Source organism: Scardinius erythrophthalmus, assembly GCF_964197995.2.
Source record: "Scardinius erythrophthalmus genome assembly, chromosome: 9".
Lineage (NCBI taxonomy): Eukaryota > Metazoa > Chordata > Actinopteri > Cypriniformes > Leuciscidae > Scardinius > Scardinius erythrophthalmus.
This window is the reverse complement of record NC_138229.1, coordinates 17,680,958-17,697,243: the sequence shown is the minus strand read 5'-3', so window position 1 is coordinate 17,697,243 and position 16,286 is coordinate 17,680,958. Positions and strand designations below refer to the sequence as shown.

Sequence of the window (16,286 nt, the reverse complement as noted above, 5' to 3'; positions counted from 1 at the left end):
TGTTAAGAGGGTCTTTATGTCTGTGACAAACGGCCACACAAAACATAACAGATTAATGACTTTTGCATATCTTCGCTAAATAACAGAAAAGAAAGTCAAGAGGTATCGTGCATAGTGTGTTCTACATAATTTGCCCATCATAGTCATCACTAAAGCCACAGCACCATCTCTGTCAAGATCGGGTTGTTCAAAAGACTTGTATGTCTTACACCGCCAGTCTTGCTATGTTATATAATCTAATTGTAACCAGTTAGTGCTTAAAAATAGCCACAGTCCAAAGAAACAGAAACACCCTAGAACCAGAGAAAAATACGAGACTTTCAATAGTTTTATGGCACTGCCCTTTTCTCTAGTAACAACTCTCTTGAGAGGGTCTTTTCAAATGGTTAAGAGCAGATCTTTATTTCTCATAAATGCCAATTCATAGTCTGCAAAGTCTTCTTGGGCGGCGTTCGCTTTCTTTCTGTTGATTATGAATTAGCTGTAATTCTTTCATCCTCTCTCAGTTTGTCTTTTCCTCCATGACACAGTGATTTACTGATCTACCCTCTTGTGTTCCCTCTCTTTTGCTGAGTCACAGTGTGTATTTAAAGAGCTGCAGTTAGAGACCGGAGCGGTATAACGGGATTCGCTTACACCTCGTGAAGTGACTCGCTGCAGCAGTTATATTACAAGTAGATGATCTAAAGCAGGGCAAACGGTGTGGTTAGCTGTGCATACTCCTCTTAGCATGTAGCAAAAACCAAAAAGACCAAACTAGGACAGAGTTGAGAGGCCAGCGTTCCTATTTTAGATCTGCAGTCTAATGTACACCCTTAAGCTGCCAGATCTCTTAAAATACTGTCCAAGAATCGGCTCTGCTGTTCAGTGACCAGAGATTATCTTGACTAGGTGTTTCTGGTCAGTACGATTGCTTAAAAATGAGACGATGAAGAGCAAACTATTAGTTTCTCCCCTTCCCTTTCTTTCTTTAGTCTTTTAGTTCATTCTGTCTCTTTAAACAATTTAGATCTTTATTCTTGGCCCACTTCCTAGTGCACACTGGAGACGTCAAAGAGAGCGAGGAATGAAGCTATGCGTAGAGAAAAGTGAAAACCTTCATAGTTTATAAATAGATATTGTGTGTCTCCACTAAATAAGACCCCTCAACAATCAAGGACTTTGAAGATTCCTAGACTATGTGAAAAAATTCCCAGCTATGCCAGGTCCCAACCCAAAAGGCCTCGTGCCAGTACGGCTTAACGCACGTTTACCGTAAACAGACTGGAATCCTGGCGTCTGTGTGAACAATGCACTGACTTGGCTGCCAAAACCGTAACCCTGTGTTTATGACCAAACCCACTTCAGAAGCGAGGCTCGGGATTGTGTAATAGCACGATTGGCTTTACAGCTGAGCAATTATGGAATAACTTGGGTAAAATTTACCTTTTGAAACCCAGTGGCCTCTGAAGGATGGTTTAGTGTAGATGTAGGATTCTTGTGTGGTGGTTAGTGAGGTCAGTCTGGACTGAATCATAATACTGAGTTCTGCAAGGTATGTCAAAGACTCTCTGTTCTGCTGTGTCCAGTCAGTGTGGGAGTGATAACGCACAGGCATGTTTTTCTGTGACTGTGCAACTAGCAGTTCCAGGTCTTATTACACAGCTGTGTGTAATACTTGATTCTGATTGGAAAAACCCCTTCGGGCTGATTCAAGACCTGATCACCCTGTCTGGGTTTATTCTGCGATAACAACCGGCTGGATGTACGTTATCCCTTCCATATCTCATATCGTATTGCTATTATTTCAAAGAGCATTACAGCCTGCTACAGCAAATGAACCAGGAAAAATAGACCCTGACTAAGCAAATATTAGAAATGACTTTGAATATCAGAAGAAAGGTCTCTTTTTTTTAGAGAGACTAAAAAATTTAATTTTTTATTATTATAAATTACTTTCAATGTTTACGGAAAGCTCTTTATTTATCTGAAATTACTTTTATATTCAGAAATTACTTAATATCTATGGGAAGCTCTATTTATTTATTATTTATTTATCTATGAGAAATTACTTTAAATATCTATGGAAATCTCTCTTTTGTGCTGTCTTGCTTTCACACACACGTACCAAGAACCATGTTGTCAGTACTTCTGCATTACTTATACTAATAAAATACAGTTTCACTGGTGAAAAGGTACATTGCATTTCTCAACGATGTGGCAACATCACTATTTTGATGTCGGTGCTTTGCTGTTTGCAGAGACACTACTGTTTAACATTGCTGAGAGATGAGGCAGACAGAGGTAATATCATGTCCGGTCACCTTTCTCTCTGCATATAAACTACCAAGCCTCTGTTTACTAGTTCTAAAATAACACTTTTGTATTTTCTGCGTTGATTTTAGTGGTGTTTTAACATGGTAAAATAGGTTTTAAGATAGCTGAGAGCGATGTGACTGAGCGCTTAAATTTGAAAAATGAATGCATACTTGATCCATTCATTTTGGATATGCGTACTAGTAGCCTATATACCAAAGCAAAGGTATTAATACCTTTAGGTGTGCATTATTTTTCAATAATTCAACAGTATGGATTAGGGCTGCACAAGACTGCACAAAAAAACTGACATTGCGATATTTTGTTTTCTGCTATATATATTGTGATATGAAAACAGTTTCACCAGAGGAATAGCTCTATTTGGATAGAATTAATCATTGTAGAATGATTGGGGTGATTTTTGTAGGGAGTGAATCTGCATAAAAAATAATAAGCAAATTACAAGCATTGTCACCATTATGTTTAGTTTTTTGTTTTCATGGACTTTTAGTTTGTTGTCATTTTTCATGTGTCTTTGTCCAGATTCCCGCCACTCATCTGTTTTCTTGGTTGGCTACAGTAATTATTAGTTCATCCGTGTCAGCTGTGTTCTATTAATTATCCTTGTTTGTGTTTGCTTTATTAGTTCATCCCTCACATTCATTCTCTGTTCCGTCTATGTTACCTTTAGCGTGTGTTTCCCAGCCTGTCTATGTGTCATTCATAGGCGTCGATTTTGGTGGGGACGTTGGGTACGCGTATCCACCAGATTTCGTCATGAGTCATTTTGTACCCACCACTTTTAACTTCCGTCCATATTAATTTGACTTTTGGTTCGATATTTTTGACCGTTTTCAGTGGTTATGATGAGCAATATGAGAGAGAAATTTGGTAATCATTGTCTGACCCATCAAAAAAACATTATAATATTCATTTTATTTTATTTTTCGTGTTCGCATTTATGAAGGAAAAAACAACGTGTCAGTTCTCGGTCACGGACGGGAGCGCTCTGAAAGCGGCACTAAAAGACTGCTTTAAAACTTTCACAGAGACCTCAAACAGAACAGTTGCCTTTCTTTAAATTGAATTTCGTTTTGTATTAATTATATCTTAATTTTAATCAATGTTTCATGAACCAATTGCCTGGATTTAATAAATAAGATATAGTATATAATAAATATAGCAGAATCACGACATGGAGGCGCCGGCGAGTGAACTGGAGTTCGTCTCATAAATGAACCGAAACTCAGCGTATAATGCACATTCACATTCACAGTGTATTTAGACGCATTCATAATCATTACTTTTACCGGTTCTTTGTGGCAAGCTTTATGCGTGCGGTCGTGCGCTTGAGTGCGCTATATCACGTAGGCTAAACGCTCATTATCCTGTAGGCTATATAATTAAATTAATATAAAGGGGCGATTTGTCCACGAACAACTAGCCTACTAGTCGACTAGAAAAAAAACTTTTAGTCGGAAGCAGCCCTTATTCCACATATTTTCGAACCAGGCAACAGGACATCTGGGTTGAGCGATGGACCCTGCGGAATGATCGAGCGGAGCAGAATATTCAGAAATGCGCTCTCCACTCACGAGCTCTGATCGGAACAAACCCGAACCTCACTGTCTGCTGAACTTGCGCAGAAACATCAAAATATAACCAGCTTTTTAAAATGGTTTTTAAAACTAAACACTATTTTAGCACAAATTATGAGCTTATTGGCGATTTTTTATTTTTTTTTTATATATATATAATTATTGACAAAATTAGAATATAGTAAAAGTTATTTATTTTTATTTATTTTTTTGAAAGTTTTGGGTGGGCATGGTAAAGTGGGGCCGTGCCTGAGCTACAGGACATAGTCTTTCAAAACATAACCTGCGCGAAAGAGAGAAAAGAAATTAATGCGTCATTGTACCCATTCTGAAAATGCACTTCCGAATGCGTCTCTGTCCCCAGCACATTTCAAACCAAACTGACGCCCATGGTGTCATTTGTATTACCCTCATTAAAGGGGTGGTTCGGGATTTTTGACATCGGACCTCATTTTTAAGTCAGCCTGGTTGTTTTTCATCAGTGGAGACATTTTTTAAAAAAAATTATCCAGTCCTTATATTTGGAAAGTTAGCCGATGCTAGGCTAGCGCGAGTCAATAGGTATATGTTAGCCAGCCATTAAAACCCGTTTTACCCACTCCACAGTGCACCAAACCCAAATCAATTATAACACTAAACTATCGATGTATATGTCCGTTGAGAGAATAATGTTAGAAATCAAACTTACCTTTCATCACATTGCATTAGTTATAATTTGTTCCCTGTAATCATAAGCCTTTGTCTACAGCAGCAGCGGAGTTATATTGATTACCTAGGCAACCGAGTGAGCCGGTCCACGCATGATGCAAGAGTACCGGCATTTACCTGCCGCAGGCACACTGTGTGTTTACTTTTTGCCGCATTACTAACCGGAGCATAGTAAAATTCCGCAGCTGCTGAGAAACTAGTTCCTTTGGGATCATTGAGATGAAAGGTAATGTTTGATTTCTAACATTATTCTCTCAACGGACATATACATCGATAGTCTAGTGTTATAATTGATTTGCGTTTGGTGCACTGTGGAGTGGGTAAAACGGTTTTTAATGGCTGGCTAACATATACCCATTGACTCGCGCTAGCCTAGCATCGGCTAACTATCCAAATATAAGGACTGGATAATTTTTAAAAAAAAATGTCTCCACTGATGAATAACAACCAGGCTGACTTAAAAATGAGGTCCGATGTCAAAAATCCCGAACCACCCCTTTAAACTTCATATTGGAACTTTATTCATCATCTTTGTCTGCCTTCCTGCAACCATCTGTGACAAGCATATAAATACAATAGAACAAAGATGCAAATTAAATAAATAGGCTTTAGCCTATAGTCTAACAATATTCAGGTACAGAAATTGATTAGTCAGATATCAAAGAACACTGCATAGTCTTCTCTGGAGACAGCAGCAGGAATATTAGGCAGCTGTCACTTTAAGAATGATTGTACGGATCCAATATAATGATATGCATCCGTTTTCTTTCTTGTAGCCATACGCGACTGTTTAGGAGGGCACTCGCGAGACGATGCATTTTGAAAACTGCGCAAGTACCAAATGGAGTGCTCTTTCTCGTCTTTGTGCGCTCAAATGGTTTAAAAATGTCTTTAAAGGAGTCATCGGATGCCCATTTTCCACAAGTTGGTATAATTCTTTAGGGTCTTCATGTAAAGTTTGTAACATACTTTGGTTAAAATTCCTCAATGGTTCTGTAAAACAACACCCTTTTTACCTCCTCAAAAACAGCTCTGTTCACAGCTACTCGTTTCGGTGGTGGTTGTCCACACACTGCAAAGACACATTTATATGCAAACACCATATAAAAGTTAATTTTGCATTCGACGACCCGTTTATTGTTTAATCTGACAGGACCTAAAATATGTGCAAATGATAAACTTTCACTCTGTGATGGTTAAACTTTGCAATTAACCCCGAGAATCACATGTGTTTCGAACCGTGGGTCCTGGTCCGTACGTATCAACTACGATCATCCCTATCCACAAATACAGTACACATTTTGGCAACTGTTTTTGACTTCACCCCAATGATAAAGGGAGAGGCATCAGTAAATGGTGACTATCCAACAGGGGGTCACAGAGGTCTGACAGACTGAAAAGATCATGACACTAAAGGATGTACCATCCCATCTGCTTCATCCAATAGAAGAGGAGCTCAATTGCTTAAGGGCTAATTTTGTTGTTTGTAGCTCAGCATGTGAAGTAACCAAGACCAAAGTGAAGAGCTCTGTCCTAACACCCCTTAGGCCAAGAGGGCGCGTGTTGTGCCGGCAGTCCATCGAGGTCTTAATTTATGAAGCACAGCTGTAGCGACTTGTGTTGACCTCTATCACAGAGTAAAAGGAGTTCATGGCTCGCCTGGGTTCTGTCACATTACTTATATTTCTAGTCTTATGTTACTTATATTCCTTGTCATGCCACATTAGAAGATATCAGGCCATGTTTCACAGGTCTTGACATTTAATTTGCTAATAACCCCTCTCCCAGTTAATTTTGATGATTTGTGTGGAAGTTAATATCATTTGCATTGCATCAGGTTGCTCTCCACATGATCAAAATAATTCAACCACTACTATGTGCTAAACTAAGGTTATAAGCATTTCCTGCACTGATTTTGGTGGGAATTATGCATATTTCAAGATGGCAAAACGTGTTGAGTTTGAAAAAATATTGAATAAATGGACTAAAACTAAATTCACCCAGGTTCGATTTCTTCAGCGTGATCCACATAGATATACTGTACTTGACGATTTTAACACAAAACCACTGATATAAAACCAGCAAACAGAGGAAAGGTTTTGCGACGGAAGTATGGGTAATTGAGTTTCCTTCCACTCAGCGTTGTTTATAGGGTGCTTTTTTTTTCTCTTTCCTTTCTTGAAAAGACGTCTGTGTGGATTTGTGAGACATGGTGGAACAGAGATGTGATTGTACAGAGGAAGGTTCGAGCGTCCTTTCTCTGCTAGTGCAAGCTAAGACGAATATTAGTGTCCAGGAGCCAACACACATCCAGTCTGTTTATATAAACTCTCTGTTGTCCTTCTGTTCTTTCTCTGTTCTCTCGCTAACTCGCACACAGAGTCTATTCATACAAGCCCTCACACATACACACACACACAGACGCTATTTATACGATCTCTCTCACACTTATGGCGCGTGCGCATTTTTTTTGTACAATTGTGGCAGATATCAGTACCATTCAGAATTATATTAGGCATTTGTATGCATTTATATCAAGTAGACATTATATAAAATATAATCGATTATTTTTATTGTTATTGTTTTATTTTTTACAATTTTTACAATTTTAAAGTGTAGACATTATTTGACAAATAAATAGATACTATTATTGTTATTTTTTTTTTACTTAAATTCTATTTGGAATTATTTATTGATTTAATTAAATTTGTATTTAAAAAGTGTGTGTGTGTGTGTGTGTGTGTGTGTGTGTGTGTGTGTGTGTGTGTGTGTGTGTGTGTGTGTGTGTGTGTGTGTGTGTGTGTGTGTGTGTGTGTGTGTGTGTGTGTGTGTGTGTGTGTGTGTGTGTGTGTGTGTGTGTGTGTGCGCACGTGTGGATTTAGTGGCCTGCACGTGTTAGGTTTCATGAGGGAAAGGCCAGCGGGCCGGTTGTAGGGCCCTATAGCTCAGCTGCAGTGATATGTCAGTGGAGTTCTGTCAGATCAGACCTTTCCTTTCCACATCGGCGCCAGCCTGCCTTGCCCGGGACACTATAGAATCACTTACTGGAGGAAAGCATGCTTAAATATTTGCTAGAGAATCATATAGGGTTATTGTATTTATCGTGAGACATTGTAGGGGCCATATTATTAATGTTTTTCTTTATCAATCTTGAGGAAGTGATAGGGCTTTTGGAGTATGGTAAACATTTACATGAGCACTGAAAATGTATTGTCAATAATCAGACAATTGAAACAATAGCTTGTGTTGCAGTAGGTTGTTTTTGATTGTTGTCCACAGCAAAAACTTTTATCTATGTGACACAATGTTTTAATCTCTAGTTTGGCTTTACTTTTGATATAGACATTTTGGGCAATACAATAATGTATTGACCGACTGCTGTTTTGCATGGTTTTTATACTGTATGCTTTAATGCTTTAATCAGGCGTCAGTACATTTTTAATGAATTATGGAGAAAATGATAACTGATATATAAGAAACTAAGAAAATGGGCCAATATTATGACTATGATTATGATTAATTATGGCCGATACGGTCATCAATGTGTTGTGCATCTTTATTTATTTGCTTTTTCACCACTTTTAATCATTGTTTGGGTCAGGAGTCCAAAGGTCTGTTTTCATCATGTTCCTGTGCACCATTTGCTTGTTGACCTAGAAGGACCTCGCATATATGACATTAGAATTGATGGCCTGATAACACAGGAAGCTTGAGGATCAGGAGCTCACTGTATCATCGTAACACCAGCATGCTTTTGCTTTATGGGGTCCCGAACTCCCGGGTGTATAGACCAGCACTATTTTGTTATGATGTCACTGAACGCGGCCGAATTCCTATTGACCCACGGACCCATGTTAGAAGCTGGGGATTTTACCCTGCGGCATTACTTTTGTCTCCCTACCAATCTGTGCACCACCATTTAAATGTCTTTTCCTGGGATTGAGGCCCATGGGAATAGCTGTAGATCTGATAGCAAAGTCGGTTTTTGTATAGCTTTGTTGCTCTTAGAGATTTGTTTCCATTAGCTAGAGGTGCTGCCCAGCTGAGAGAGTTAGCTGAGTACACACAGACAGGAAGATGTCACATTCATCTCCATTACAGACAGCAGAGTCAGCTGAGTGCAGAGAGAGAGAGGGGGGAGGCGGAGGAGCGGAGAGGTAAAAGGGGCGGGACCATTTTTTTCCTAAATGAGTTTGAGAAAGTGCATTGAGTTCAGACTGAGTCATCATCACACCGCAGATCTCTCGCTCTCTCAAACCCTGTAGCGCAAAGGAAATACTCGCAAAGGAAATACTCTTTAGAGCCATGATTCTTCCTTCAGGTGTTCGTGTAGATTTCCTCAGAGTAATTCGCAAAAATGAGACGGATTTGCAGTGTTTAGCAAGTAGGAAATGTTCCAGACAACACTGTTGTTGTTGTTAACTAAAACTATTAAATATCGTTATTTTAAAATGAAGCTGATATAAAATAAACTATTAATATTAGATTAAATGAAAAGTAGAAATGACATTTAACTGAAATGTTTTAGTTGAAGTACTAAAATTAGCTAAATAGAAATATAAAAAATCGAATAAAATGACAAATGAATAAAAACCCAAATCAAAATATTAATAAATACTATAAAAGTACAGTTTATTTAGGTGCAGTCATTATAGGGTATTCTTGCTAACTAGATGATGGGCTTTTCTTTACTGGACTTCATATGTGCTGAGGTTTAGTGTTAAGCAAATTTTAACAACATCTTTTGACAGAGACATAGTTTTAGGTTTTTGTATTTGCATATAAATGTGATGTGGGTAAAAAAATTCTGCAAACACAGCAAAAATATAAGATGTTAATAATATTTATTGTATGGCTAATTTTACGTTACATCTACCTTTTACTCTCATCTAAGAGCTAACATTCATTTTATGCTCTTGGGTTTCTTTCTTTACGAATATGATTAGCCAGACTGAAAAACTAGGTCTGTGGAGCTTGTAATACACTTTAGTTGCTGTTAATCCTTGACCTCCTGCCAATGATTATGCTTCATGAGAGTATCAGTTGTAGTATTAAAATGAATCCAGAAAGCCTGGAAATACAGACGTTCAAGCCTCTGCAGGTCATAGATATCATAGTTTAATAATCGGACACATTTGCCGTTAACATTTGCAATGTAAATCTCCTCTTTTCTGACTTCTCATTTTGATGTCTACTACTAGTTTTCATATCAACCGTTTCAAGTTTACAGGTTCATCAAAAACAGTTTGCGGTTTCCTTTTGTGTCCTCTTGTGTACAGCATAAAAGTGAACCTGATCACTAAAGTACAATGAATGACCTGTTCTCCAATTCTTTCTCATTATAGCTCACATCCGTTAACATCCGTGTTATAAACAGTCTTTATCAATGAATCACTATCTTTGGCGTATCACAAGTGAGAACTACAAATAAGATGCTAATGGCAAACACATGTTTTACTGGCTTGTAATGCCTTGGAAGGGAAAATATTAACCAGACAACTCCAAACACACAACTTATGGCTTATTAAAAAACAAAACTTGCAGATTTCACACAGTCCTCTACCACCACCGCTTGACCGCCCGCCTGATGTGGATAGTGAGGGCATTGTTTTCATAATTCTCTCATAACAATGTACCGCGTTCATTTTTCCTGAAGAGGACTCCTCACCCTGACTCACGTGTGCTCAATGCGGTTGGCATTGTGGATTTCCTCTGATTCACTTGTTTTGGCTGTTTGATACTTCCTCTTCTATCCTTTTGCTGTTACATCCCATTGTCTGATGTGATGAGGCCTGGAAAATAATGTGTTGTTGTAAAGAATTGAATCTTAGAATAGAAAGGATTGTGTGTGCCTTTCATATGTAAATGCATATAAAAAAGGACATTTTTCTTCCAAGATGGTGACAGTGGCTATTTATTATAGGTATTGGGATATATTGTGTGAATAAAAGACTAGTATTATTGTCCTCATCAGTAAACCTGTGGCGATGTGAGTCTGGTAGTCTCTTTGGGATTGTGAGTTAGTACAATGGGTAAGATGTACATACAGTACCTGATATTTACTTTACTGTATGTTTAAAAATGAATGCTTCATTCAATACTACTGTATTGCAAAATTTGGCATGTTGGTTCATTTATTCGCTACCATTCTGAAGTTTAGGGTCAGTAAAATGTATTTATTTGATTTTTAAAGAAATTAATACTTTTATTCAGCAAGAATGCCTGAAATTGACCATAACTTGCTGTAAAGACATTTGTAATGTAAAAAAAAAAAAAATGATTTCAAATAAATGCTGTTCTTTTGAGCTTTATGCATCAAAGAATCCTGGAAAAAACAATCACGGTTTCCACAAAAATATTAAGCAGCACAACTGTTTTTGACTGGAGGAATAGCTGCAGGAGTAATCAGCTTTGTCATCACAGGAATACATTGTAAAATTGATCAAAATAGATAACAGTTATATTAAATTGTAATAATATTTAAATTTGAATTGTGTATATAATAATCTTTTACTGTATTTTTGATCAAATAAATGCAGCCTTTGTGAACAAAAGAGACTTTTATCAGTGAAAGGTTACATTTCTGTTATACTAAATCTTGAAACTCTGCTTGATTTCTATTTTCTAGGACTGGAACTAACTGTTTTAATATTGATGACAGCCAGAGAGAACCTGAGATATATGAGGGGTTGAGTGTATTATTATGGGGACATCCTCTTTTCATTTACAGTCTTCCCTTCTCCTGTCTGGCCTCTGTAGTGATTAAACATTATTCATAAAATCCTAGTTAGTCATTTAAAATATTTCAGGGAGACTGTGACCCATCATTTGGTTTGTTCCTCATTTTAAACTCTGTTGGAAACATTGGATAAGTTTAAGTAGTTAGTGTGTGATGTGGTTGGAGAATCACATCTGATTTCTAACAACCCCACCAACCTGAATTCATGAGTGAATTTTAGGTTAGTTCCAGAATTTTCTAAAATTTAACTAGGAAACAGAATGGCTGTTGCATAGGCAACAGAAATTTTCTATATCGGCAACAGCATAGGCAAATGCGTACAGCGTCTCAATGTTCCTATCCACGTGTTTGACACATTAGGGGATTTTGGCTTTTGTCTGGTTCCTCTTTTCTGGTTTCTGCTCCTTTAAACTTAGTGGGACTCTTACCTTTAAATGTGTGTCAACCTCAAAGGAGACGTCAGCGGTTAACGCATGAACAGAAAGCAAGTGTGCATATCTAATGGAACGTAAGCGAAAGTTTCTTCTGGAGGTTCCACTGAGGCTTATGTTCCTCCAGCAGCAGTTGATAATCGATCTTAATTTGAGTTGACGTAAATTTCAGTGTTAAACTACTTTTCTCCTTAGCTATAGGTTCATATATATAGAGACAACTAAAAGACAATGGGTATCTTTCATTGACCATGTATACACAGAAATTTGTGTGCATATAATTTGCATACAAACATTTTCACAAACAAATCATAATTCTCTTTGAATAACTTTCATACTAACATTTGTATAGGCATGGTTGGTCGTTTTATGCAAATGACTATTGGGCACACAGTCCCGCATTTAAAATTCTCCAAATATATGAATAATCCACATACTGTAGTTATTATTGAATGAGACCCATTGACTTCTCAAGTGTAAACACTGACACTTCGATAACATTACACTTTATTTGAGCAGTCATTTTATGGCTTAACCAGTCGAGTTAGTTTGTGAAACCTGTTCAGAAGCAGTCATTATTATTTAAAAAAAATAATTTGGTGTTCCTAGGCAGTAACTCAACAGTAACTGAGGTAAATGACTCTGCTACATTTAATATATGATAAACTATTTTACAAGTTTTTATTATTATTATTATTATTATTATTATTTCTTATTTTTTATTAATGCTGCTTTGGCAACTCTAGTAAAATAATTGACTACAGTACATGCAAACTTGTGGTATGCAAATGTAAACATTGGGTAGGTAGTGATGTTAATAGTTTACAAGCAGGTGATAAAGTGCATAAAGTGCAGGATTTGTGGTTTGTCAGTCATATTTTTCTGTTGTTTTTCTTCACTAGAGTGACCATATCAGTGGAGTTTGTGCAGTGTATTACTCACTGCTTCCTGAAAATGGGGACCCTCCCCTCCAGTGGGCCACGGCCAAGAATGTAATGCACACCTCTTCTGCATTTGAATACTGCAATGTAATTTCCAACCACACACGCATCTCTCTCACCGCAGGGAGCAAGACACCTGATCTGAGCTATCTCAGCGGAAAGAGAAACCAGACCTTACTACTACACAAAAATAGATGGAAAAGAAAAAAAAACAGACAATCATTCCCCCCCCCCCCATTTCCATCATCAGCCCACCTATTCTTTCCATTTTCCTAACTTTAGGTGTGAAACATTGAGCTAGGACACTAACTTAATTCATGAGACTCAGTTAATGCATCTATTCTAAGAATGGTTTGGATCTCACCCATTTGTTTTGAATGAAAACATTGTAATCAATATTTGACTACAGCAAATATTAAAGCTGCTGTACATAGGCGTTTAGCTTGGGTTTTGAGACTACAAAAGTGGTTTGGTTGCTTTTCAGACCTGGTGTAACTGTTTACTATTAGTCTGCATATTTAACATGATTATCGAAGTGTGATTAGTCATTCACTGAATCGCATTCATATTGTTTAATAGTACGTAATCCGTTTCTGGATCTTGCTGCAGAATAAAAGACATCCGCAGCAGATGATTGGAAATGAGTTGGGGTGCTGCCTTCATGGTTTTGATCAGATGAAACAGATTCAACTCTGTGGTTATCAGCCGCTTTGCCAGGCCTCATTTGGAAGCTGGCTGTGATTCCAGCTGACGGGCACGGGACGTCATGCGCGCGTTGTGTGCTAATGTGTGTGACGTGCGGTTACTGTGCTTTTCGGGTACGTCATCACTGGAAGCCGGCTACAGATTCCCATCCTGTCCCAAAATGGAATTATGTCAGCTGAATGCTACGCTGGACCAACTGTCGCTGGACATGACACAGCAGGTGTTCCTCCCAACGTGGCGCTCAACGTGGGAGGAAAAAAGCCACACGTGAAAGTGCTGTAATGCTGTAGCCTCCTGCAAGGATCAGGTCACCAGGCCTTGGATTGTGACGAGCTTCATCTGGTCTTAGTTGTGTCCTTATATAGCTCAAGATGTTATGACCATGCTTGTAGAAAGCTCAGAATTTGACTGCCCATCTTTCACAAACTTGTACACATCAATTGCTCCCTGTATGTTTATGCTGCACTGCCCTACAAAGATTGACTCAAGACATGACTCAAATAGGGTTTTTTAAAGTATGATCTGTGCTGTGGCAGACAGATTTGGCTCAATTATGCTTCAATTCCGAGAGAACAGAGTGAAAGTTGTTAAAGTTCAAAACTTTTTGGAATTTTTTAGCAGTTGCAGTGATGTTAACTGTGTTTTGCCATTTTAGTGCAGTATATTTAAATGTATTTTAAATATTAATATAGTTTTATTCATTTGATGATGATAATTGATAATTATAAGAATATCAACTATAACAATAAATATTCTTGTGTTAAATATAACATTAATATAACTATTGTTGTTATTATTAATATCATCAATAGTAAAAAATAATTGTGGTAATAATACAAATTATAATATTAAACAATATTCTTATTTTGATCATAGTAAATATATTAATATAACAATTTATTATTGTGGTACATGGTACTTTCATGACCTCATGTTGATTTAAAAGACTGCATGGTTGCATACTTTTATGAAATAGAAATCTACTGATAAGATCTACTTTCACTACTGTTAAATAGGAATGTGATCGCAGACTTCAGTTGCTCTCACTAGTGATGATTTATCAAAACAGTTTGCTTTATCAGGGATAGAAATGGTATAATGTGATCTGACAGCATGTAAAAGTGTTACAGGAAAACCTGTGTGCCTGAGGCCAGTCCAGGTGAGCGCGGTCTCATGTGTCACTGTGTTCAGCTTTATTGACTTTCACTTGAAGAAAAAAAAAAAAACAAAGACCACGCTGGTCTATTGTTCGTTTCACTAGGACTTCCATATATTGGTCTAGATGGATTTATCTTGTATAATCCCAGTTAAATAATCATTGTTGCCTTGTGGTTTTTGACCTGTGTGAACAAACACCATTTTTAAACATTAGGTCATTGTTACACTAAACCAAAGTAATGGTTAGTCAAAGCAAACAAGTCATCTGTTTACAATACATGGAGTGTATCTGCTGCTGATCTTGCCATAAGAAACCGTAGGCATATGCTTGTCCAATCAGCATTTTGCATTCAGTCTTCATTGTGTCATGGAATCTATCATCCAGATCAAATCTGTCAGTGCTATAACAAGTGTGTTTAATGAGCAAATAATTGGTGTAGAGTGGTGTGGCATTGTTGTTTCAGCTCTGTTTGCTGCTTTATCTGTTGCTGGAAAAAAATTCATGAGATCCTACAGTGTCCTCAGGTCTTTCTCACAGCTGGAATTTTGAATAAAAATGGTTGTTTTATTAGTTTCTGAGAGCACTTCCTTTCTACTATAGCAGGTCTTCCTGGGTTTTTGTGTCTCCAGTGGGCGTCACTGAAGCTTTGAAACAGCTTGAAGGTCTTCCTCATCAATCTGACCCATTCCTCCTGTTTCTCTCATTGCCACCAGCAACCTCCTCTTTACATGTTGCAAGACTCCCCACCGAATTCACCCTAAACCCTGAGCTATTCATAGTATGTTTCTTTATTCTTCCCAGAATCCTTTCTGCTTCACAGTATTTTCTTTTATTGTATGATTCTGAAAAGAAACATCTGATCATTTTGTGCAGCTAGTTCCTGAATGCTTTTTGACGTTTTATTCAGTTTCTAAGGTACACGTTTTTCTTCTCAACAGTGTGCCACTTGCCCTTTTGTCCTAGAGAGGCTGTTCCTGGCCTGTCACTCTGAGGGGCCTCTGAGCGTTTTCCCCCGGCTGTGCGGGCAGCTGTGCCGCAGTAAAACTTCCGCCATCAGCAGCTGATAGTTATCTGTGTTTGCAGTGCAGCATCTGCATAATCAGTATGCGTGTCTGTGTTCTCACTCAGGGTAAGCAAGTTCTCTTGTTCATACATTGGAGAACTTTCTCTTGTTTTACCTCACCCACATACAGTAGACTTGGCCTGGCACACCTCCAAAGCTGCTCGGGCCACTTTGCTGGTTTGGATTCTGTGTTTACAATCATTCTGAAAAATGCCAAATTTGCAATTATCATTCATGCTTGAATGAAATTCAGTTTGGGCTCACTGGGGCTTTTATCTTATGTTGAGGGTGTGTGTATATATATATATATATACCATACAAATTATTTTTTTTTGTTCAAATTTTGTTTTTAAAGAAGTCTCTTATGCTCACCAATGCTGCTTTTACTTTATTAGCAAAAAACAGTAATGTTGTAAAATATCATTACAGTTTAAAATAATATTTAAAAATATAATTTATTCCTGTGATGGCAAAGCTGAATTTTCAGCATCATTACATCAGCTTCAGAGTCACATGATCCTTCAGAAATCACAATAGATTTGGTGCTCAAGAATCATTTCTTAGTATTATTGTCAATGTGGATTTTTTTTTTTTTTTTTTTTATCAGGGTTAAAAAAAAATGTTTAACTATGTAAAAAGTCTTTACT

General features: G+C 37.5%; 1 long non-coding RNA gene across 7 annotated transcripts in view; it reads left to right on the top strand.

Moving 5' to 3' along the window:
- The window catches only part of LOC308695285, a 96,311-nt gene that overhangs the window by 10,064 nt on the left and 69,961 nt on the right, over positions 1 to 16,286 (top strand). For 3 of the 7 annotated variants that reach the window (XR_014030684.1, XR_014030687.1, XR_014030688.1), the window contains one exon: positions 15,515 to 15,705. The exons of the other annotated variants lie outside the window; for them this stretch is intronic. This is a non-coding gene — a long non-coding RNA (uncharacterized lncRNA). The remainder of the gene's footprint in view (positions 1 to 15,514; positions 15,706 to 16,286) is intronic. 7 annotated transcript variants of the gene reach the window in all.